At 42.8% G+C, this 24,885-nt stretch overlaps 1 long non-coding RNA gene across 1 annotated transcript; it reads left to right on the forward strand.

Moving 5' to 3' along the window:
* Positions 1 to 280: 280 nt before the first annotated feature.
* Positions 281 to 22,066, forward strand: LOC142740656 (uncharacterized). The gene is made up of 3 exons (XR_012880845.1): positions 281 to 543; positions 21,465 to 21,600; positions 21,843 to 22,066. It is a non-coding gene; the product is annotated as an uncharacterized LOC142740656 (long non-coding RNA).
* Positions 22,067 to 24,885: the final 2,819 nt, after the last annotated feature.

Consider the following 24,885-nt stretch of genomic DNA (forward strand, 5'->3'; position numbering starts at 1 on the left):
AACCGCTTTTTGGTACGTACATAAAGTACAACTCGTCCCGCAAAAAACAAAGTCTCATACAACTACGTCGTACAAAAAATAAAAGCGTTATGAGCGTCGGGATGCAAAGAGGGAAATGTAAAAAAAATTGCTCTGTCCTCAAGGCCAAAATTGGCCGTTAAAATGGATCACGTCATCTGTAAGCCATAACAACCAATCAGATCGCTGCTTGGATTTTTAATATCTGCTTCGGAAATTATAAAAGCTTACCTGATTGGCTGCTGGTAGGGATGTAACAACCAGAGTGATGTCACACTGCTGCTGCTGACATCATAATCTGCCTCCCGGTACATTATTCAGAGACCAGACACACATCTAATACACCGCCTGCTGCCACCAGACTCCACATCCAGGAGAGGACGCACAATATTCCTTACAAGACCGTACTCCATCTCCTGCTACAAAGAGAAGCCATCTCTGCTGTGTTTTCCTGGGACATTATCTGAACAACTTCCTACATGTAACATGGGAGACATCACAGTCCTTCTACTATACTGGATAAAGGTTAGTATATATAGTCCGATTGTGTATTTTGGTATATTTGCCAACAACCCCGTTTTGTGGGAGACAGTCCAGCAAGCCGGCTTAGGAAAGGTGGTGTTTATGTAAATTTGTGTTTTCAGGCAGAAAGGGGGCGAGTCATCAATGCTTTGCTACTATCGATTTGGGTTGATTGGTAATGATAAATAGTACGGGGGAGGGGTATGAGTGAGATTATAACCTATTTGTTCAGCCACACACTAACACTCTGTGCAGTAACGGGGACGTCTCTGTAATGGAAATGTCTCCAAATTTATTATGGACACAATCCATTATAATGTTCATTTTTATATCCATGTTACGGACAATTCTTTTGGTTATTGATATAAATTAGACTTTCAATGTTAGTGTTTACTGAAAATGACAATGTTATATATGTCTGATAATGAGAGCCACTGTAGTTTATATGAGAAGATTGTGTTGTGCTGGTTACTATGGTGATAGCAGCCATCTTGGGGCTTATGTCAGATTAATGCAGTGTGCTGGTTGCTATGGTGATACCAGTTATCTTGTGCCTTATATGAGAACAATGTGTTAGGCTGGTTGCAATGGCAGACATCTTGGAACTTATGGGAGAAGATTGAATCTCAGTGGAAAAAAAATGAAAGCTGAGCTTTGATTGGTTGCTATGGGCCACAGGATATGTTTTTCTATTAAACAGTTTTGATAAATGCGGCTCAATGTGCTGTGCTGGTTACTATGGTGACGGCAGCCATCTTGTTACAGTCAAAAGCAGTTGGTGTGAGCAGCCTGATACTGGATAGAACTATATAAAGTTTGTTTGTTTGAAGCCCGATCAGGGAATAGCTATTTTTGATTGGATTAAAAATCGCTTTTACTGAAATTTACTTTTCACTGCCATTCACTTTTCAATTTGCATCGAAGCACACACTTGCCTGATCGTGATTTTTGATTGGTTGAAAAGCTAACCAATAGCGATTTTTGATTGGTTGAAAAACAAACCGACACGATTTTTGATTGGTTGTAAAACAAACCAGTAGCGATTTTTGATTGGATTGGACTTTTCACAAAGTTTGCCTCCTTTTGCAGATTTTGATTGGTTTAAAAGTCACTTTGATTGGTTGAAAAACAAACCAATAGACATTTGTGATTGCATTGGACATCGAACAAAGTTTTTCTCCTTTTGCCACTTTTGATTGGTTTAAGGGCTTGTTTACACGAGCGTGTTATTCGTCCGTGCGACGCGCGTGATTTTCACGCGTGTCATACGGACCTATAATAGTCTATGGGGCCGTGCAGACAGTCCGTGAATTTTGTGCAACATGAGTCCGTTGCAAAAAACTCACGACATGTTCTATATTTGTGCGCTGTTCGCGCATCACGCACCCATTGAAGTCAATGGGTGCGTGAAAACCACGCATTTCACGCGGAAGCACTTCCGTGCCAACAGCGTGATTCGCGCAACAGCAGTGCAAAGGATGAATGAAAACAGAAAAGAACCACGTGCTTTTCTATTTACAAACATCCAAACGGAGTGTCATAATGATGGCGGCTGCGCGAAAATCACGCAGCCGCGCATCATATGGTGATGACACACGGAGCTGTTAAGTGCCTTTTGCGCACGCAAAATGACACCTTTTTTGCGTGTGCAAAACGCACACGCTCGTGTAAACAAGGCCTAAAAGTCACTTTTACTGAAATTTACTTTTCACTGACCATGGCTCCCAAAAGAAAAACTCCTGAACAAAGAGAAGGTCGACGTTTGGCTCAAAGAATACATCGAGCAGCAGAAACGCCAGAAATGAACAATGCTCGGCTTGAAGATCAAAGATTGAAACAAGCGACTGCAAGAGCTGAAGAAACACCTCAAGCGACTGATCGTCGGGTTCGAGCACAAGGCGCAAGAAATATTGTTTCTCGACGAACATCTTGGGATTGCATGAACAAAGCTGCTATGCAATACGACCCAATAATTGAATATGATCTGCACGACTTGGTCAATATAGGAAACATGGACACGACCTGTGAACATTGAGAAGCCCAGAAGTGGAAGTCAGAGTCACCTGGCATGTGCTGCTCTGCTCGCAAGGTTCAACTACCCCCACTTACTGCACCAACAAAACCACTCAAGTCACTGATGACTGCGAACACTCCCCAAACAAAGCACTTTCTGGGAAATTTGAGGCGCTACAACTCTTGCTTTCAGATGACACGTTTGGTGTGAACGAAAATTTGAGAGAGAGACTTCATGCCCAACTTCAAAATTCAGGGATAAGTTTGCCATCAACTTGGATCGCTCCTGCCATTGCCCAATGAACCATCATTTCTGCAGATTTATTTCATGGGCGTTGAAAAGCTTCAAGTTCAGCAACGACAGAGCAACGTCCCTGGAACTCGGGCCGACATTTTGCTGGAACTGCAGCAGATGCTTCACGAACATCACTGTTATGTCGAGATATTCAAGGGCTCTTTGGAAATGATGACTTCAGATAACTACAAAGTGGTCATCAAGGCTGACCGAAGGCCAACAGGAGAGCATGAGTGGCGATACAACGCACCTACTGTCAATGAAGTTGCTGTCGTCATCGTTGGGGAATTTGAAAATCTGGATATTGTGCTGCAGAAGCGTGATAATCAACTGCAGAAAGTTTCTGAAACCCATCGATCATATGACGCACTTCAGTACCCACTGATCTTTTGGCAAGGCGAAGATGGATACGATATTCAAATCTTACAAACAAATCCAAGTACCGGAAATGTTACCGCCAGGAAAAAAGTTCCGTGCATGGCCTTTTACGCCTATCGATTTATGATGCGGGCGAGCGATTCAAATCACCTCTTGATATGCCGAAATCTTTTCCATCAGTTTTTGGTTGATATGTATGCCAAAATCGAAACGGAGCGACTTCGCTTCATCCGTTTCAATCAGAAGGCACTTCACGCTGAAAGCTATATCCACCTTCGAGATGCTGTCGTTAATGATGGAAACACGAGCAATGTTGGTCAGATGGTTATCTTGCCTTCCAGCTTCACAGGGAGCCCTCGACATATGCACAATACACTCAAGATTCCATGACATATGTATGAAAATACGGAAGGCCTGACCTGTTTATTACTTTTACATGCAATTCAACATGGAAAAAAATTCGCCAAGAGCTCTTGCCAGAACAATCGGCGACTGATAGACACGATCTGGTAGCCCGACTCTTTCGACAAATGGTTATCAAGTTCATGAATGTCCTCACGAAGGGCAAGGTATTTGGAGAAACTCAATGCTTCATGTGCACAATCGAATGGCAAAAACAAGGTTTGCCTCAGGCACATACAGTGAAGGAAATAAGTATTTGATCCCTTGCTGATTTTGTAAGTTTGCCCAATGTCAAAGACATGAACAGTCTAGAATTTTTAAGCTAGGTTAATTGTACCAGTGAGAGATAGATTATATATATAAAAAAAAAAAAAGAAAAGAAAATCACATAGTCAAAATTATATATATTTATTTGCATTGTGCACAGAGAAATAAGTATTTGATCCTTTGGCAAACAAGACTTAATACTTGGTGGCAAAACCCTTGTTGGCAAGCACAGCAGTCAGACGTTTTTTGTAGTTGATGATGAGGTTTGTACACATGTTAGATGGAATTTTGGCCCACTCCTCTTTGCAGATCATCTGTAAATCATTAAGATTTTGAGGCTGTCACTTGGCAACTCGGATCTTCAGCTCCCTCCCTAAGTTTTCTATGGGATTAAGGTTTGGAGACTGGCTAGGCCACTCCATGACCTTAATATGCTTCTTTTTGAGCCACTCCTTTGTTGCCTTGGCTGTATGTTTCGGGTCATTGTCGTGCTGGAAGACCCAGCCACGAGCCATTTTTAATGTCCTGGTGGAGGGAAGGAGGTTGTCACTCAGGATTTGACGGTACATGGCTCCATCCATTCTCCCATTGATGCGGTGAAGTAGTCCTGTGCCCTTAGCAGAGAAACACCCCCAAAACATAATGTTTCCACCTCCATGCTTGACAGTGGGGATGGTGTTCTTTGGGTCATAGGCAGCATTTCTCTTCCTCCAAACACGGCGAGTTGAGTTAATGCCAAAGAGCTAAATTTCAGTCTCATCTGACCACAGCACCTTCTCCCAATCACTCTCAGAATCATCCAAATGTTAATTTGCAAACTTCACACGGTCCTGTACATGTGCCTTCTTGAGTAGGGGGACCTTGCGGGCACTGCAGGATTTTAATCCATTACGGCGTAATGTGTTACCAATGGTTTTCTTGGTGACTGTGGTCCCAGCTGCCTTGAGATCATTAACAAGTTCCCCCCATGTAGTTTTCGGCTGAGCTCTCACCTTCCTCAGGACCAAGGATACCCCACGAGGTGAGATTTTGCATGGAGCCCCAGATCGATGTCGATTGACAGTCATTTTGTATGTCTTCCATTTTCTTACTATTGCACCAACAGTCTCCTTCTCACCCAGCGTCTTACTTATGGTTTTGTAGCCCATTCCAGCCTTGTGCAGGTCTATGATCTTGTCCCTGACATCCTTAGAAAGCTCTTTGGTCTTGCCCATGTTGTAGAGGTTAGAGTCAGACTGATTAATTGAGTCTGTGGACAGGAGTCTTTTATACAGGTGACCATTTAAGACAGCTGTCTTTAATGCAGGCACCAAGTTGATTTGGAGCGTGTAATTGGTCTGGAGGAGGCTGAACTCTTAATAGTTGGTAGGGGATCAAATACTTATTTCTCTGTGCACAATGCAAATAAATATATATAATTTTGACTATGTGATTTTCTGTTTTTTTTTAAAATATAATCTATCTCTCACTGGTAAAATTAACCTAGCCTAAAAATTCTAGACTGTTCATGTCTTTGACAGTGGGCAAACTTACAAAATCAGCAAGGGATCAAATACTTATTTCCTTCACTGTATACTGATCTGGCTGAAGGAGAAGATCCGACCAAATCAGATCGATTCTGTCATTAGTGCAGAGATCCCAAAAGCACAAGAAGATCAAAAGCTATTCAACATCATCATGAAGAACATGGTCCATGGACCATGTGGAAGACTGAATCCAAGCTCCCAAAGCATGAAAGATGGCTTCTGTACAAAGAGATTCCCAAGACAGCTGATCCATGAAACGCAGTCTGGAGATGATGGTTATCCACTTTATCGCAGAAGAAAAGTGGGAGAAGGCGGGTTTACTGCATTGATGAAGATGAAGGTTGGCAATAGTTACCAGGACATCGAGGTCGACAACAGATGGATTGTACCCTACTCGCCATTTCTTTCCAAGACCTTTCAATCTCACGTCAATGTTGAATATTGCAACTCAGTTAAGGCGATCAAGTACACCTGCACATATGTCAACAAAGGATCGGATCAAGCAGCATTTGGCTTGGAAAGACAAGGAAGAACAACTGATGAAATCAATCACCAAGAAAGAATAATTGATGAAACTGGATGTTACATCATTAGCAACAAGGCTGTATGGCGAATTTTGGACTTTCCAATTCACGACCGCTATCCGATGGTAGTTCATCTCAACGTCCACTTGGAAAATGGACAGAGAGTCTACTTCACCGAGGAAACTGCTGCACAACAAGTTTTGCAGCCCAAAGACACCACGCTGACAGCATTCTTCAAGCTTTGCCAACAAGATGACTTTGCAATGACACTCATAAACTGCGATGTTCCAACGTATTATACGTGGAATAAATCTACAAGAGTTTTCAAGCGAAGAGTCCAAGGAACACCAATTGAAGGTCATGTTGGAATGAAGTCAAGTGATGCTCTTGGCAGAGTCTACACAGTGCACCCAAACAACCATGAGTGCTTCTTCCTCCGGTTGCATCTTCACACAGTAGCAGGCTCGACATCGTTTGTTAGCCTCAAGACTGTTGGCAACCATGTTTGTACAACCTATCAGCAAGCCTGTCAAGAAAGGGGACTACATGAGAGTGATTCTCATTGGGACAAGACTTTAGAGGAAGCAGCAACCTGCCAATTACCAGCAAGCTTACGAAACCTATTTGCTGTCATACTCACGACGTGTGCACCATCCAAGCCACTTGAACTGTGGGAAAAGTACAAAGAGCACATCTCGGAGGATGTTCTTCTGCAAGTACGACGGCAAAACCCGGGACTCCAATTGGACAGCTGTACTCCGCAAATGTTCAACATGTCATTGATCCTACTTGAAGAAAAGACCCTCATGATGGCTGGAAAGAGACTTGAGCAACAGAGACTTCCCGCGATGGAAAGGAACAACGACAAAAGACTTAGACGGGAATTGCTTCGAGAAACAAGCTATGACATGAGCGCTCTGGAGACTTATCTTGCAACGAATGAACCTCTTTTGGTTGCTGGCCAAACGACGGCGTACAATCAGATCTTGGACATGGTTGTGAAAAACACCGGTGGTATTGTGTTCTTGGATGCTCCTGGCGGAACAGGAAAGACGTTTGTTATAAACCTGTTGTTGGCAAAGATCCGGCAGCAATCCAGGATTGCTCTGGCTGTTGCTTCCTCAGGCATTGCGGCAACATTGCTTGATGGGGGCAAAACTGCCCATTCAGCGTTCAAATTACCGCTCAACTTGACTCGAGATGCGTCTCCTGATTGTAACATCAGCAAAGGTACTGGTGTGGCAAATGCCCTGCAAGAATATTTGATGATTGTCTGGGATGAATGCACGATGGCACACAAGTTGGTGCTTGAAGCTCTGGATCGAACTCTGCAGGACTTGCGTGGAAACAATACAGTCATGGGAGGTGTTGGCCGGTGATTTCCGTCATATGTTGCCTATTGTTCCAAAGGGAACACCAGCAGACGAATTGAAAGCTTGCTTGAAGCAGTGGGTGTTGTGGAGGCATGTGAAGAAGATGAGTCTGACTACTAATATGCGAGTTCATCTGCATGGAGATGCCACAGCTGGTGAGTTTGCCAGCAGATTACTCAATCTGGGGAATGGAGATGTTCAAGTTGACAATGGGACGGATCTGATCAGCTTCCATGATGATTTAGCAAATTTTCCCAAGTCGGTGGAAGAGCTTACAAACAGTGTCTTTCCCAACATCGCCTTCTTCTACAGAGATCATGAATGGTTATGTCAACGGGCAATACTGGTTCCAAAGAATGATTCTGTCAGCGCCATCAATCAGCAAATTCAAATGACTCTGCCAGGTCAAGAAAAGCTGTACAAGTCCACCGACACAGTTATTGACCCCCATCAGGCGGTGTACTATCCGACAGAATTTCTCAACTCTCTGGAGCCGTCTGGCTTACCTGCCCATCGATTGATGTTGAAGGTTGGCTTACCTATCAGGCTGTTGAGAAACATTGACGTTCTGAAACTTTGCAACGGGACGAGGCTGTGTGTCAAGAAGTTGATGGATCACGTCATCGAGGCCACCATACTAACAGGATGTGCCAAGGGGGAAGTTATCTTTATTCCTCGCATTCCCCTAGCTCCAAATTATGTTCCTTTCGAGTTCAAGCGGCAACAGTTCCCAGTACGCCTAGCCTTCGCAATGACAATTAACAAGGCTCATGGTCAATCCCTGAAAGTGGCAGGAATACACCTTAAAAGTCCCTGTTTTCCAAAGTCGGCACTGGAAAGAATCTCTACATCTTGGCACCGGATCAAAAGACAAAAAACATTGTTTACAAGAAAGCGTTGGAACAGAAACATGCAGTCCTAAATCAATACTATATAAATCTGTAATGAATATATTGCTTCATTTAATTTATTTTATGCTTCCAATAACATTATTTACACTCTCTAGCAATTAAATTCATATCGAGAGGTAGCAATTAAATTCATACTGAGAGGTATTTAAATAGTGAGCTTTTACTCTATTTATACCATAAGTCAACCTCCCGAGCAACGCCTGGTATAAAAGCTAGTATATTTTATATATTTTCTATGAGAAGGTCAGTGATATATATTTAGGTTCCTGCATTTCCTAATGCAAACCTGTGAATGAAAGTGTTAAAAGTAAGGGTATGTTCACATGGCTTTCTTTCAGGCGTATATTAGAGCATAAAATTATAGTATTACGCTCCAAAATACACTTTAAAAATATGCCTGCAAACAGCTTCCCATTGATTTCAATAGGAAATACACTGTAGTTTATATGAGGAGTATTTTTAAGCAGCTGAATTTAAAAAAAGCCTTGTAAAAAAACATGCTTCGCAAAAAAGAAGTGACATGTCACTTCTTGAGGCGTTTTTGAGGCCGATTTTTCATTCATACTACGAAAAAGTTTTGAAAATACGCCACAAAATCCGCTTAAAAAACTTTTCTTGAAATCAACCTCGTATTTTTCTGGCTCAAACATATCTCGTGTGAACATACCCTAAGTTTTAGGCCTCATGCACACGATCGTAGCCATGTGCACGGCCGTTATTTTCGGGTCAGCCGGCCGCGGAGTGACACGCGCGAGCTGCACGCAAATCGCGGGCCGTGAACATGGCAGCGTCCATTATTTCCGATGAGCCTGGACTGCAGAACACGGCCGTAACAAGACATGTCCGTTCTTTCTGCGGTCCAGGCTCCTGGTCTTGTTCATGGGCCCATAGAAATTAATGGGGCCGCAATTCTCCCGTGGATTTTTGGGGGAATTGCGGCCGCAAAAGCATGTTCGTGTGCATGGGGCCTTATTGTTCCTTCCTCATTAAAAGTAATTGTGTCTTCTAAAATTGCTGCTCAAAGGCAGTGCAATTTTTTTGACCAATGTTACAATTGGGCCAAAAATCATGCTGTACATGATAAGCTACAAAGTACTCCAGACAAACAAAAGTGGTCAGTATCATTGCGATTATATGACTTCCTTTTGTCATAGACATCATAAAATGACACCGCTAACAGAAAATGGGATTATGTCTCATTGATGAAATATAGAATTGACATATGTCACCCTGTGTGGCTGCTATTAGCTATGTGGCAAACTGAAGTACAGTTATAGCTCATGTAAGCTCTTGTTTGCCCATTCTTTTTCTGGCTTGATCACATGTATGGTTATGCACTGCCATATTCCTTACATGATTTCACCTGTGCTTAGTATCATGATGTTAAGAGTTAGGTCTCAACATTTCATGGCAATAGATTTTGATAAGTATGCCGTAGAGCCTCAAATCTTCTTGATATCCAAAGTCAGTGGCACCAATGAAGCAGATATCTGGTTATTCTTGGAAAGTTGGATGTATGATCTCAAGCACTGGATTGCCTATTGTTCTCTCAACTGAAAAGACATTGTAAGGAGGTGTAAACCCTACAACAACCATTCTTCCCCTGTCAAGTGAAGATTTATGGAGCCCCGTTCTAGAGATAGGTGCGGGGACCCACATCTATCGGACTTTTATGGCACATCCTTCTGACCAACCACTAAACCAACGCCTCTACCCTGTGCCAGTCACTGCACTGGTTGCCCATACCCTTCAGAATTAAATTCAAACGTATTACTCTCACCCACAATGCTCTCCATAGTTCTGCACCTCCTTACATATTCTCCCTTATCTCTGTCTACCAACCCTTCCTGTGCTCTATGTTCTGCCAGCGATCTTAGATTAAAATCCTCCATAATCCAAACCTCCCACTCCCATATCCAAGATTTTTCTCGTGCTGTATCCTGCTCCCAGTGTTCCTGTATCCTGCTTCCTGTATCCTGTTGCTGTATTGTCGCCTTTAGTTGGAGTCGTGTGTATCATCTGCCCCATCTGCTGTCATCTGCGACACCTGCTGTAAAGGATCTGCCAGGCACAGCTTCGGGGTTAACTCCCATAGGTAATCAGTCTACACCTGAATCTACGTCCCTGAGACTGACTCCTTCTTCCACCACTCAGGATGGCAGGCTTAGGAGTGGGAGAGCCTATCGCAGCCTGGCCAGACGGAGCTAGCTCCCGCCCTCTCTCTATTTATACCTGCCTTTCCTGTTTCTCCCTTGCTTGTGATTCTTTCCGTGTGGTTTCCTGGCCCAGCTACAGCTCCTAACTATTTGATCCTGCTCCATACTGACCCTGGCTTTCTGACTACTCTTCTGCTCTGCGTTTGGTACCTCGTGCTCTCCTGGTTTGACTTGGCTCGTTCACCATTCTGTTGCTCACGGTGTTGCCATGGGCAACTGCCCCTTTCCCTTTGCTTTGTATTCCCTTGTATGTTTGTCTCGTGCACTTACTGAGCGTAGGGACCGCCGCCCAGTTGTACCCCATCGCCTAGGGCGGGTCGTTGCAAGTAGGCAGGGACAGAGTGGCGGGTAGATTAGGGCTCACTTGTTCGTTTCCCTACCCCCGTCGTTACACCTGCCATGTCTGCTGTCAGCTGTCATGCCTGCTGTCAAATACCACGTCTGATATCATCCGCCACATCTGGCGTCATCTACCACGTCAAGTTCCATCTGTGCCAAAACCTCTGCTACTGTCTCTACTCTTACAGGTACTCCTGTACTAAGGAATTTGCATAGACTTTATAGACTGTTATTTGGCCAGCTGCTACTGACAGCAAGAATAGCACAGCATGTAGCACTATTCTTGCAGTCAAAATGATAGAAACCTTGACAGAACCCTGATGGATGCCACTATAAGTCATTGGTCACCGTTTGGATCCGACGTACAATGAATCTGATGCAGCGTTATAGCTTCTTTATAAACACCAATGTGAATACTTATCATCTCTGATTCAAGAAAATCTCTGTGTCAAGAAACTTTGACTTGACAACTTTAATGGCTTTTGTTGTGTGATATCACACTGCAGCGAGTTATTAGAATCAAGATAAACTTGGCTATAGTAAGCTGTAAGGGTATGTTCACACGAGGGCGTCCGTAACGGCTGAAATTACGGGGATGTTTCAGCCTGAAAACATCCCCTTAATTTCACCCGTAACGCCATGTGCAGGCGCTTGAACGCCGCGTCAATTACGGACGTAATTGGCGCTGCTATTCATTGGAGTCAATGAATAACGGCTCCAATTACGGCCAAAGAAGTGACAGGTCACTTCTTTGACGCGGGCGTCTATTTACGCGCCGTCATTTGACAGTGGCGCGTAAATTACGCCTCATGTGAACAGACAAACGTCTGCCCATTGCTTTCAATGGGCAGATGTTTGTCAGCGCTATTGAGGCGCTAATTTCGGACGTAATTCGGGGCAAAAACGCCCGAATTACGTCCGTAAATAGGCCGTGTGAACATACCCTTAGTCTATAAGTGCCAAATTACGGCTCTGTACAACTAGGAGGTTGTAGAGATATCACGCATCTGTAGGAGTAGATGTGGATCCTCTAGGTTGCTTTGGATAGACCTAACCAAAACCAGGATATTTACCCTGGTATTTACCCTTTAACCCATGTACAGGGATCTGGAGCCTGCAGGGAAATCCCAGGTCGCTACCCCAAGAGTAGTCTCCAAAAAACAACAGTCGCAGTAGGAGCAAATGTATCCAATACAAGGAACCAAAACAGCAGGAAGAAGTAGTAGTCAGATGGGAAATGGTCAGGGGAGGCAGAATTCGGTCAATACGGTAATACTGGCAGAAGTTCAGGGCAGGCAGAAGACAATAGATATAGTCAGGAAACAAGTTAAGTCAATATCAGGAAATCCACATCGAAGTACTACTGTGCACAGTAGGAACCAACTGAACCACATTTCTCTGGCAAGAAGTGAAGAGGAAAATCCCTTAAAGGGTCCCATCTCAGACATTTATGGCATAACCACAGGATATGCAGTCACCCGACCCCACCTTAGGCCCCATGCACACGACCGTAAAAAAAACTCTGTAATTGTGGACCGCAATACGGTCCGCAATTACGGACCCGCCCGGCACTATTGGCCGCGGACACCTTTCCGTAGCGCTATTATCACACAGTTCTGACACTTCCATACATACACATTTCTTTTTTTACCATACATTCACACCCTAGCACTACACTAACACTGACACTCATTTATCACACACTTGTGAGCACTTAGTTCGCCACTCCCCCCCTCAAGACTAGTGGGAGTGGCTATCACTATTTAATGCACCCTCCTTCTGCAGCATTTTTTTTACCTGTCTGTGTCCTGCTGGGAACGGGTTTTCACCCACCCACTTAGTAAGTATGGCCTTTTTTGTGGTTTTGAAGTTATCTATGTCCCATTTTTTCTGCTGGTGTTTTTAAATTAGGAACGAAAAGTTCTAGTTAGGGACTCGCAAGTCACTGGGGACCCTTCACGTTAGGTTGCGAGCTTTGCGTATTTTGGCCAAAATAACAACTAATACCCCATGTTTCATGGATATTTTTACTATGTATACTTTTTTTCAGGACGCGGCCAGGTCTTATATGCTGGGAGGAGGGCATGATGTGCTGGCGTTTGGTTTGGCATGCAGAGCAGCCCACCTTAGCTAACAGTAGCGGCTTTACAAATAGGCTGTGATTCGGCAAGATATGCTATGCCTGACAACCAGCACATTATCCCTCCACGTATTACACTTAGTACTGACACCCCATGTACTATTCACAACACTGACCGCTATTCATCACACATTTACTTTTTATTACATTATCACACAGTTCTGCCATTTCATACATACACATTTCATTTTTTTTTTTTTTTACAAACTCTTTATTTGGTAATGAAGACATAACAAATCAGTAGACAGACATTCCCACATATCGGGAGCATATATCGCTACGTAGAGCTTTGAAACATTCTCAGAAGAAAACATAGTGATAGAGATTCATTTCTAAACAGGTGTTGCAGGAATATCTCATATTATCAAAAACATTGTTATATCAAAACACTTAACCCCTTCCTAGTGTATGATGAAGTAAAAGTTAGTAAATGTGTGTCTCTAGAAAAAGTAGGGTTTTCCAGCCCACGATTACAGAGACCGGCTAGGAAGAAACAACAATTAAACCAAAATCTACCAAACATGGTGCAGCTATCCATAGTAAAAAATCTATTTCTGTCCTAAACTGGTGAGTCCTCAAAACTAACAGAAGGCTCTAAGCAATTTCTATGAGGTCCAACTGATCCATTGTGGCAATCTGTTATCCAGAATACTAATTAATTTCTCAAATTGGTGTATCTCTTTAATTTTGTTCAGTGTTCCTTGGGAATGGGATAGATAGTGATTTCCAGCTAATGGCTACCATCCATTTGGCTGCTGATAAAATATGCGAGATTAATTTTCTATTTAGTTTGGGTACATCCGGAATTTCTGCATTCAGTACCGCTGACCAAGGGGTTAATTTGATTTGTAACTGTAATTTAGAATTGATAAGGCGCTCAATTCGTTTCCAATGAGCCTGTACTACTGGACAGAACCATCAGATATGAGCCATAGTGCCCCTCTCCCCACAGTTTCTGAAACAAGCATCAGAACTACCTGGAAACAATTTTGCTAATTTGTCCGGAGTAGGGTACCATCTCATTAGAATTTTATACGATGTTTCTTTAATATTATTCGATTGAGATACTGTAGCTGTGTTATCATATATTTGTTGCCACGAGGTCGAGTCTGGTATATTTCCCAGCTCCCGTTCCCAAGCCATCATATATGAAGTAGGACCATTATATGTTTCGCTTCTGAATTGGGAGTACAAAACTGAAATCAGCCCTTTCCCCCTTGGGGAGTCTCGACAGTTAGCTTCGTAGAAGGTTATACTAGTGTCGCTTGGTAAAAAGACAGATCCCGAGAGAAGATGGTGTATTTGTAGATATCTAAAATATTCCCTGAGCGGGATTTGAGAATCCTGACGTAGGGCCTCAAAAGGAAGGGGTTTACCGTCTTTGCACAATTTAAGTAATGAAGTGAAACCTAATAAGGTCCACCACTGGAAGGCCTCCGGGTGTAATCCCGGTGGAAAATCAGGATTAAGCAATAATGGTTGTAATGCGGATGGATTAGATATAAATTTAAACTTTTCCCGACAAATTAACCAAAGTGTGAGGGAGTGTTTGATAATGTTATTTTCAATGCCAGAAATGTGAGATCTTAAAACCGGAGACCACATCAGTGCCTTTAGTGAGGATGGAGATGTGGTAAGGGATTCAAACAGAACCCATTTTACGGTGTTGGGGTCACAGTTCCATGCTGCGATCTGCGAGATTTGAGCAGCATAATAATATAATTTCAGGTCTGGAAGACTAAGTCCCCCACTAACCGTGGAGCGATGTAAGGTGGACTTACCAACTCTTGATCCTTTATTCGCCCAAATGAATTTATTTATTATCCGCTGTATATGTGTGATGGCATAAAGCGGAACCCTGACGGGAAGGGCCCTAAATAAATACAGTAGCTTGGGTAGAATGGTCATTCTAACTGCAATGAGTCTGCCCATCCAAGATATATGGTACCTAGACCACTCCTCTAATAATTTCCTGATAGATGCAAATTTTTTAGGATAGTTACTTACATTAAGTACTGATATTGGACGTAAATTTGCACAGTAGGTTTCATCTTTTCCTGGTTTTGGAATGAGTGAAATATTAGCATGTGAAAATTCTGGAGGAGGTACTTCCCCTGCCATAAGTGTGTTGAAATATGTGGTTAGATGCGGTGTTAATATGTGTGAAAATGTTTTGTAATAGAAAGCGGAGTAACCATCAGGGCCTGGGCACTTGGAAGATGTGAGGTTTTTTATGCTTTCAGTGACCTCTTCTGCTGTGATCGGGGAATTAAGTTGTAATCTTGCCTCAGCTGTCAGAAAGGGAAGCGGGTGTGTTGAGAGCCATTCAGGTAGTTCGGTGGAGTTCAAGGGTTGGGGCTTGCTATACAAAGCACTACAGAATGTACTCATGGTATCTAATATGTCAAGCGGATTGGTTGTAAGTGTTCCCGTGTTGTTATGCATGTGGTAAATTTGTTTACCTCTAATGTGGGAGTTTAGTTTTCTGGAGAACATTGAGGTAGCTCGATTGGAATATGCATATAATTTTGCCTTGCCCCATCGAAGTGCTTTCTCAGCCTTGCTCTCCTCCAATGCTCTAAGAGAGCAGCGAGTTTCCTCTATCTGAGCTTTAATCATAGTATTTGGTTTATTAATATACTGACGCTCTAGTCTTGTGAGGGTCGATAGCAATTTATTAAGAAGTTGCAATCTATCTCTCTTAAGTTTTGATCCTTTTGCCATTAGTACACCTCTCAATACTGCTTTATGTGCCAGCCATATTTGAGCGGACGAGGTATCTGGTAGGGTATTAATGGTAAAATACTCTTGTAGGGAGCTGGATATGGATGTGACTATTTCTGGATGAGAAAGTAGGGAATCATTCAGCCTCCATGATGGCGGACGTGTGACGTTGCCAATACAAACTTGAAGTGAGTGGATATTGTGGTCTGACCAAGCACATTCGGTGTATACGGTATTGTGTGGTCTAACAGATAGCTGGGAGGAAGTTAGGATGTAGTCAATCCGAGAATAACTGTCATGTACTGCGGAGTAAAACGAGAATTCCTTATCTAGGGGATGATCTTGTCTCCACAAATCTACGAGAGATAATTGTTTCATCCTATACATAAATGATTTCGGTGCCGACTGTGCATTAGCTTGGGGACGGCTTCTATCCCATTGAGCATTCATCACTATGTTGAAATCCCCCCCTAGGATAATGTAGGAGTCGGAGAATTTCTCCAGCTGTCTAAAGAATTCAATAAAGAAGGAGGTTGCTGAGTGGTTAGGTGCATAAATCGTTGCAAAGGTAATGCGTTGTCCCGCTAGTTGTCCTGTTAGGATAACGTACCTACCATCTGGGTCTATTATGGAGTCAGTTACTGTAAATGGAAGTGTATTCCTGAAGAGAATGGCTACTCCTTTTTTCCTTGTGTCCGAGGTGGATAAGTAAACTCTCTGGAACATCCTATCAAAGTATTTTGTGTAACTAGTGTGAGTAAAGTGTGTTTCCTGTAACATTATAACATCGCCATGAAGCCTCTTATAATTATTAAAGGCCATTCGTCTCTTCGTCGGGCTATTAAAGCCTTTTACATTATGTGTAATAACAGTATATGCCATAAGAATTCAATATAGTTACATTATATAAATAAGCAGAAAGTACTTTTGTATGTAAAATATAGCTGCCGGCAACACAAATAACACCTTTTACAGTTAACTTCAAAATAAAAAAACAAGCGGAGTGCGGCTAAGTGCCCTCCACGTGACCCCATTCGGGTCTCTTTATCTCTTTCTCAACTTGCTGAGCAAAACCAGCGCTCGGTAAAACCGGCCCTGAGCAAGTTCAGCAAATCTAGCACGGGTGCGTCACCAGAATTTTGGCTGACCCACCGCAATATCAAGCAAATTATGCAATTTTAGTCAAGTAAAAACGTAGAATTAGCTTAAGTACAATATTTCCCAGCAGGGCAGTCTATTGCCATATATTCATCCAGGGTCCTCCCCCTCCCATCCGGGAGGACAAGGTCCCATGGAGGAGGGGAAAAATAAAAAAAAAATTCATAGCGACAATACAGATAATTACATCAGGTATACATTACAATTATATTTCGCCCCCCTCCGCCTCAGGTCACAGTTGGTGTTCGTGATCTCAGTGAAACTGGTCCTGCAGGAGAAGTCATATGCAGTTGTCGGCGACGTGCTGTTGTCCAAATGCGTTCCAACGGGAGGCTTTGACGGGGTCGATTAGCTGATTCTGGAGTAGGAGTCCCTTCTCTGAGGCCTAGTCGAGTGACCAGTCTCCACCCCATATCCAGTGCTGAGATAGTATGCGGAGCACCCTTGTATTGAAAGGTCAACCGGAATGGAAAACCCCATCTATATCTGATCCCAGCCGCTCTCAGGATGTCCGTAAGGGGTTTCAGTTGTCTCCGTTTTTCCAAGGTAACTGGAGAGATATCCGCAAAAATCTGTAGCGGTTCTTGTTTGAAGGAGAGTGGAGTTTTGTCTCGTGCCGCTTTAAGAACCTCTTCCTTCACTGTAAAGTAATGAAGTCGCAGAACTATGTCCCTCGGTCTTTCTCCAACCGCCGGCCTGGGTCGCAGCGCCCGATGTATACGGTCCATCTGGAATTGGTTCGTCGGAACATTCGGTAATAGGTATGTAAAGAGTTGTATCGCATAGTCCCTGAGATCCTCCACCATTTCTGAGACTCCTCTTAAGCGCAGGTTATTCCGTCTGGATCTGTTTTCTAAGTCTTCCAAATGAAGATGTATCGATTCCTGAGAGGATTTCATGAGATCAATTTCGGTTTTGAGTTCGCCGTGCGCTTTAACCAACTCGTCATGTTTTGTTTCCAGAAGATCTGTGCGAGTGCCAATTGAAGTTATTTCCATGGTAAGATCATGCGTCGCTCTTTGTAATTCGGTATGAAAAGAGGTCTTCAATTTCTGGTACAGTGCGTCCATACACGTTGTTAGGTCCTCTTTCGTAAGATGATCATCCCTGGCCCTATCAGGAGCTATGGAGGGTCGTGTTCCTTTTGGAGATCTCTGCGGTAAGGGGACCGAGTCACCCGCCATTGAGGCCTGTGGTGCTGACATATCCGAATCCGTATCCTGAAGTATGGAAGGTAACAAATTTCTGTGAAATATATCTGGGATGGAAGATTGAGTTGAAGACGCTTTAGAAGACTTGCCCCGCCTCGGCATTGGATCGTATTCAGGGGACCTTATAATCAGATAGGTTGTATGTAGCTTATGTAGGTCCGTGGCAGACAGTTATGTGGTGAGTCAGATCATTGTAGTAAGACTAAGGCATCACATAGAGCTTTTCAGGTGTAATAGGGCAGCACTGTGACCACTTTGTAGTGGTTTAATAGGATTTATTAATTTAACAGAGTATGGAACGCCTGCCTTGTGTTGCTGTAATGTGCTCCACTGAGGATTGGTCTGCAGGTGGCTACCCTCACTAATCCAGGCCCCAGTCTATCAGACAGTGGTAGGCCGCAGCTGGGAATGTGGCTGAGAGAGTCTCTAATGTCCCCTGACAAGAGGAGAGGGTCCAGTTGTGTCCTGGGGAGCTGGGCAATGAATTAGGGGAGGTTTGGGAAGCCCACGTGGTATCCTGTGTCTGCTGCAGCCAGGTCCGGACGCCCGAGTTCCGTCCGGGTAAAAATTTAGTCCCCGGCTCCGGTCGCGCGTGTAGGCCCCGATTTCAAACACCTCAGTTTTTGGCCCAAAAGCCAGGATTATGCTCGTAATCGTCTAGGGGGATCCAGTTATGCTGTGGGGTTTCACCCCGAAGCTCATCCAGAGGAGGATGCCTGCTGATTTCAGCCGGGATACAGGAGCACCATGTAAGTGCATCCGTTCGCCTTGCCGTCGTAGCCACGCCCCTATACACATTTCTTTTTTACCATACATTCACACCCTAGCACTACACAAAGGGTATGTTCACACGTACACGTCCGATACGCCTGAAATTACGGAGCTGTATTCAGGAGAAAACAGCTCCGGAATTTCAGACGTAAAGGCAAGTGCAGGCGTTTTTCGCAGCGTCCATTACGGACGTAATTGGAGCTGTTTTTCTATGGAGTCAATGGAAAACTGCTTCAATTACATCCCAAGAAGTGACAAGCACTTCTTTGACGTGGGCGGCTTTTTTACGCGTCGTCTTTTGACAGCGGAGCGTAAAAAAAATGACCGTCGGCACAGTACATCGTAAAACCCATTCAAATGAATGGGCAGATGTTTGCCGGCGCTTTGGAGCCGTATTTTCGGACGTAATTCGAGGTTAAAACGCCCGAATTATGTCCGTAAATAGGGTGTGTGAACCCAGCCTAACACTGACACTCATTTATTGCACACTTGTGAGCACTTAGTTTGCCACTCCCCTCAAGACTAGTGGGAGTGGCTATCACTATTTAATGCACCCTCCTTCAGCAGCATTTTTTGACCTGTCTATGTCCTGCTGGGAACGGGTTTTCGCTTAGTAAGTAAGGCCTTTTTTGTGATTTTGTATATATGTACTGAGCTTGGTTCTGGTGCTGTATATATGTAATGAGCTTGGTTCTGGTGTTGTACATAGAATTATATTGCTTGTCAAATGTACAAATGGCTTTATGCTCGAGTTACATTAAAAAAAATTTGGAAAAAAAACTGACGCCTCATTGATTGGTAGAGAAAACAAACATGGCGAGGGGGGAAGGAGATTTCGGGAAAGAGGTTCGGGGGGGGTGCCAAACTGAATCCTTGCCCCGGGTGCTGGAGAACCTAGCTACACCTCTGGTTGTTATACATATATTTTATATGTAGCTTATGTATAGTTTATGTATAGTTTTTACATATTATATAAAGTTTTGTCTGAGGACAATTAAAAAACTAAGCCATTAAGGCTTCGTTCACATCTGCGCTATGGTCCCGTTCCGACGTTCCATCTGAGCTTTCCGTCGGAACGGGACCCTGACTGACACAAACGGAAACCGAAGGTTTCCTTTTCCATTACCATTGATTTCAATGGTGACGGATCCGGTGCCAATGTTTTCCGTTTGTCTCAGTTGTGCAAGGGTTCCGTCGTTTTGACGGAATGAATAGCATAGTCGACTACGGTATTGATTCCATCAGAACGACGGAACCCTTGTACAACGGAGACAAACGGAAACCATTGGCACCAGGTCCGTCACCATTGAAATCAATGGTGATGGAAACGGAAAACTTTGATTTCCGTTTGTGTCAGTCAAGGTCCCGTTCCGACGGAAAGCTCAGACGGAACGTCGGAATGGGACCCTAGCGCAGATGTGAACGAAGCCTAAGCTGCACTAAATTTGTAGCTGAAAAGCCTCGACCTCCACATTTTCTTTTGATATAGGCTTTGGTTGGTGCCTGCATTCGGCTAGTGATAGAACATTATAGGATATGAAGACTCTACTCTCCAAGGAGCTTTCTGTTGTGTTTTTGTATTAAAGCCGAATGTTATCTGTTATCTATCATAAATGTTATTTAATTTAGTGTCAGAAAAGCAATCTGCAAGGGTATATCACAGGAAATAACGAATCGTCCAAAAGATGAGTGCAAAGTAGTAAATATTATTAATGTTGCCATAGTCTTAATAGATAAGTGCAGAATATACAGTATGCCTTCAGCGTATAACTACAGGTTTACCCAGACAGAAAGTCATAAGTCAATTATGTTAAAATGAAAGCGAGAACAATAGCACTCCAAGGATAAGACTGGAGCACTAAAAAAAATAACTGCATCAACACAAGTTTATATTTCCACTTTATTATTTTCTTTCCTGTGGCTGCGTGTTTGCCGCCGCTGGCTTATAGTCTATACGTACTGAGATGCTTTTATGACAAAGGGGAATTTTTGTATTGTATCTAAGAAAGTTTAACAACCAAAAATATATGTATGTAATCTACACTCTCAAATTTGTGTCCATTGCCCCGCACAGTATTATTTAACAGATAGCATTTTGAGAGGCCTGAGTGTCAGACTATAAAGGGTCAGGCAGGGAACAAATAGAAATTGTTAACTGTCTTTTTTTTTCACATGCTATTCTATTTATTGATACTGATTATTTTTAGTTTGATCCTATAAACGACACAGATTTAAGATTAGAAAGGCGACAAATGACTAGGCAGTTGTTGTTATTAACTCTTTCTCTACTGAAGTAAATGCAGCAAACTTTAACAGTGCAGCAGCAACAGCTTGAATATACTGTGTGTGTGTGTGTGTGTGTGTGTGTGTGTGTGTGTGTATATATATATGTATATATATATATATATATATATATATATATATATATATATATATATATATATATATATAAAAGACTAATTATAAAGTTACACCAAACACACTGGCTGACCTGTTTATTACAAAAAATTAATAATAAATGCCCCTTTAAGGTGTGCATAGCCTTTAAAGCTCGTTCACGCTGATGTAATAGGTTTCGTTTAACAGGGTCCGTGACAGATATGATGGATCCATGTTAATCCATATTGTAATGGGCCCAAACTAATTCCCTACCTACAATGATTTTCTGTCAATCAGGGGCAACAGGAAACTGATGGAACGGAGCCATGACGCTAGTATGAACAGCACATTATTATCAGGATGTTCATTGTAAAGGGGTAATAAATAGGTTTGAAACAAGAGGAACACTTCTACATGGGCAAATATCATTCACGTATGTATGTTCTTGGCTGATAATTAAATCCCATAACAATTGAAAAGTAGATGAGATATAACAGATTTCTATTAGTCAGATCAGTCTAGTACCACAGATATTTGAATTATCAATCGTTGTCCACTGTCTGATACCACAGTCATGTATTACTCCCCTACCTCTGCCTCCTGCTTGTTGCTAATCTACTCCTGGACACTGTGGAGGCATCTGTGGTCATAGCCGGTCATTTTGTTTACACACAGCGAATCATATATCCCTGAGGAGAGTTCTGAGCTGCATTTTCTCGAAGAAATCACAACTTGCACAGCTATGCCAGTATGAGAGAGGGAGGGAGAGGAAACACAGGCACACACAAAGTCTAGAGCAGAGGCTAAACACACGGTCCGCAGGCCGCATGCGGCCCCTGAAGCTGTCATCTGTGGCGACAGTGGGAGAATAGAGAGCAGGCCGAAGGAGGAGCGCCGCACACACCCCCCTGTAGGTAGTTCCACACCACACACCCCACCCTGTGGACAGCGCTACACCCCCTCTCCATAGATAGCTTTATTGGGGCAACCTCTAGGAGTGGAAACCCCAGCTAGAGCACTCTGGCCGGGGATTCCACTAATAGACCTGGTACCTGATGTAACTGTCCATATATGTACGGTGACGTCAGTGGCTCCTCCTGGACCGGAATTCCTGGCCAGCGCGTTGCCATTGCACTGGTCAGGGATTCCCCTGATAGACGAGGCCTCTCACGAGGATGAAAATGCTTTGGCTGGGGATTCCACTCCTAAAGGTAGCCCCAATGGAGCTATCTATAGGGGTATATGTGTGGCACTATCTACAAAGGGGTGTGTGACACTATATACAAATGGGGGTGTGGCTCTATCTACAGAGGGTATTGTGGCATTTTCTACAGAGGGCAATGTGGCATTATCTACAGATGGCACTGGGGTATTATCTGCAGAGGGCAATGGGGAATTATCTACAGATGGCACTGTGGCATTATCTAGGGGGGGTGCTACTATCTACCGAGGGCACTGTGGCATTATCTACAGGGGTTTGTGGCAGTATCTACAGACGGCACTGTGGCATTACCTATAGAGGGCACACATTGGCATTATCTACAGAGGGCACTGGAGAATTATCTAGGGGTGTATGGCTCTATCTACAGAGGGTACTGTGGCATTATCTACTGGGGGGGGGGGTGGCACTATCTAAAAAGGGGCTGGCCAGTTTTGACATTCTTGTGTCTGCCAAACGCTGCCAACGGAGCAGACAGACTGCATTTAGTGACACAAACTGGAATTGTTAAAATAAACACGAGGTCAATTCGCAAATTTCCGGTAAGTTTATGCAATGTAGTATTGTAGTAATGTAGTAGTATTATAGTAATGTAGTATTGTAGTAATGTAGTGTTATTATAGTAATTTAGTATTATTATAGTAATGTGGTATTATTATAGTAAGTTAGTATTATTATAGTAATGTAGTATTGTTATAGTAATGTAGTATTATTATACTAATATAGTATTATTATAGTAATGTGGTATTATTATAGTAATGTAGTATTGTTATAGTAATGTAGTATTGTTATACTAATATAGTATTATTATAGTAATGTGGTATTATTATAGTAATGTAGTATTGTTATAGTAATGTAGTATTGTTATACTAATATAGTATTATTATAGTAATGTGGTATTATTATAGTAATATAGTATTATTATAGTAATGTAGTATTATTATAGTAATGTAGTATTGTTATAGTAATGTAGTATTGTTATAGTAATTTAGTATTGTTATAGTAGTTCAAATAACTAATTGATTAACAATAATTTAGTATTTTATCAAATTTGAAAGTAATGCGACCCACTCCGGGTACACAGACACATAAGTAAAAATATTTTGTTTCCGTGGCAAATGTTCCCAGATATTTTAAGATCAGACAGATATTGTAAAAATATTACAGACGTATATATTAATTATGTTAACCTGTTCATTGTTAGGTCCAGAGCGCTTCATATTCTATAATTTTCAAATCAGATATTATAATTGGAGCATGAATAAAACAAGAGGCACAAAACAGGATTCTGTCCGCTGCGCCTACCTGGGCGGACGACGTCCCTCTCCTTGTCTCACTGCCACCAACCTCTGCAAAGTCGCGTGTGTGAGTTCTGAGGCATCTTCCAGGGACAGGCCTATGTCAATTAGTCGGTGCCGAGCCTGTGACTGTCCACCTCTTATTATATAAACCTGTTCAGAACTCCACACCTTGCCTGAGCAACAAGGTTCTTTGAATCCTGTTCATTTGTGAAGGTGTTTGTTATTTAAAGGAAAGGTTCGCGGAAAAAAAAATGTTTATATCAATTTGCTTTTAGTGTTTTATTAAAATAAATTTTATGTATTTATGTGTTTGTGTTTTACTTTTTTTTTTTTCTAACTTTTTCTTCTCTATGGGGGCTACCATTTTTTGCGAATGCGAATGCGAATGGGAGCCGTTCCATTCACTATGGTGTACGCCGTCTGTGTGGGAATGGCGCATGCGCCGCTCCCACACAGTCCAAATGGAAGGTCTTCGGCCGAGCGACATCCGGCGCCATTTTCTTGTGGACCGGAAGCCGCGGCCGGATAGTAAGATGACTATTTCCGGTCGCGGCTTCCGGACATGTATCTAGAAGCAAGCACTAGGAGCGAACGGACCGGAGACAGCGGCGGCGGCTGGAGCAGGTAAGTTATGTCTGTGTATGTTCGTGTTTTAGTGTGTGATTACCACTGTATGTAAGCCTACTACACTGTGTATTCGCTCAAAAAATGGCGGCACACAGTGTAGGAGGTTTGAACATTCAATCCCCTCCTTTCTCCTGGCACTAGCCAGGATAAAGGAGGGGGGATTGTTTGAGGATGCTAGAGCGAGTGTGTCTTCTCAAATTTTGCAGCATAAAGCAATGTGGTTGCTTTACCACATGCCAATGCTGCAATTTTGGGAATTGCTCCCTTTAGTGATCAGCACAGGGAAATGTTATAAATTTGAATCTAATTTATCATATTTCCTGACTTGTGAAAAAATGAAAAAAATTAGAACAATGTCTAATCATGTATATAATAACTGTTTAACTAAAAAAAAAAAAAATTTCTAGAGACACATTCCCTTTAAGATTTGACCCAGACTATTTCTTGATCCTTTGGATCACTTTCTATCTTTACCTTTATCTGGCCTATCAGGGGTGTAGCTATAGAGGTGCAGGGATGGCAGTCACACCATTACCCTGTTACCAGAGGGGGCCAGAAGGCCCCTATGCCA

The sequence above is a fragment of the Rhinoderma darwinii genome, chromosome 2, assembly GCF_050947455.1.
Source record: "Rhinoderma darwinii isolate aRhiDar2 chromosome 2, aRhiDar2.hap1, whole genome shotgun sequence".
NCBI classification, from domain to species: Eukaryota; Metazoa; Chordata; class Amphibia; order Anura; family Rhinodermatidae; genus Rhinoderma; species Rhinoderma darwinii.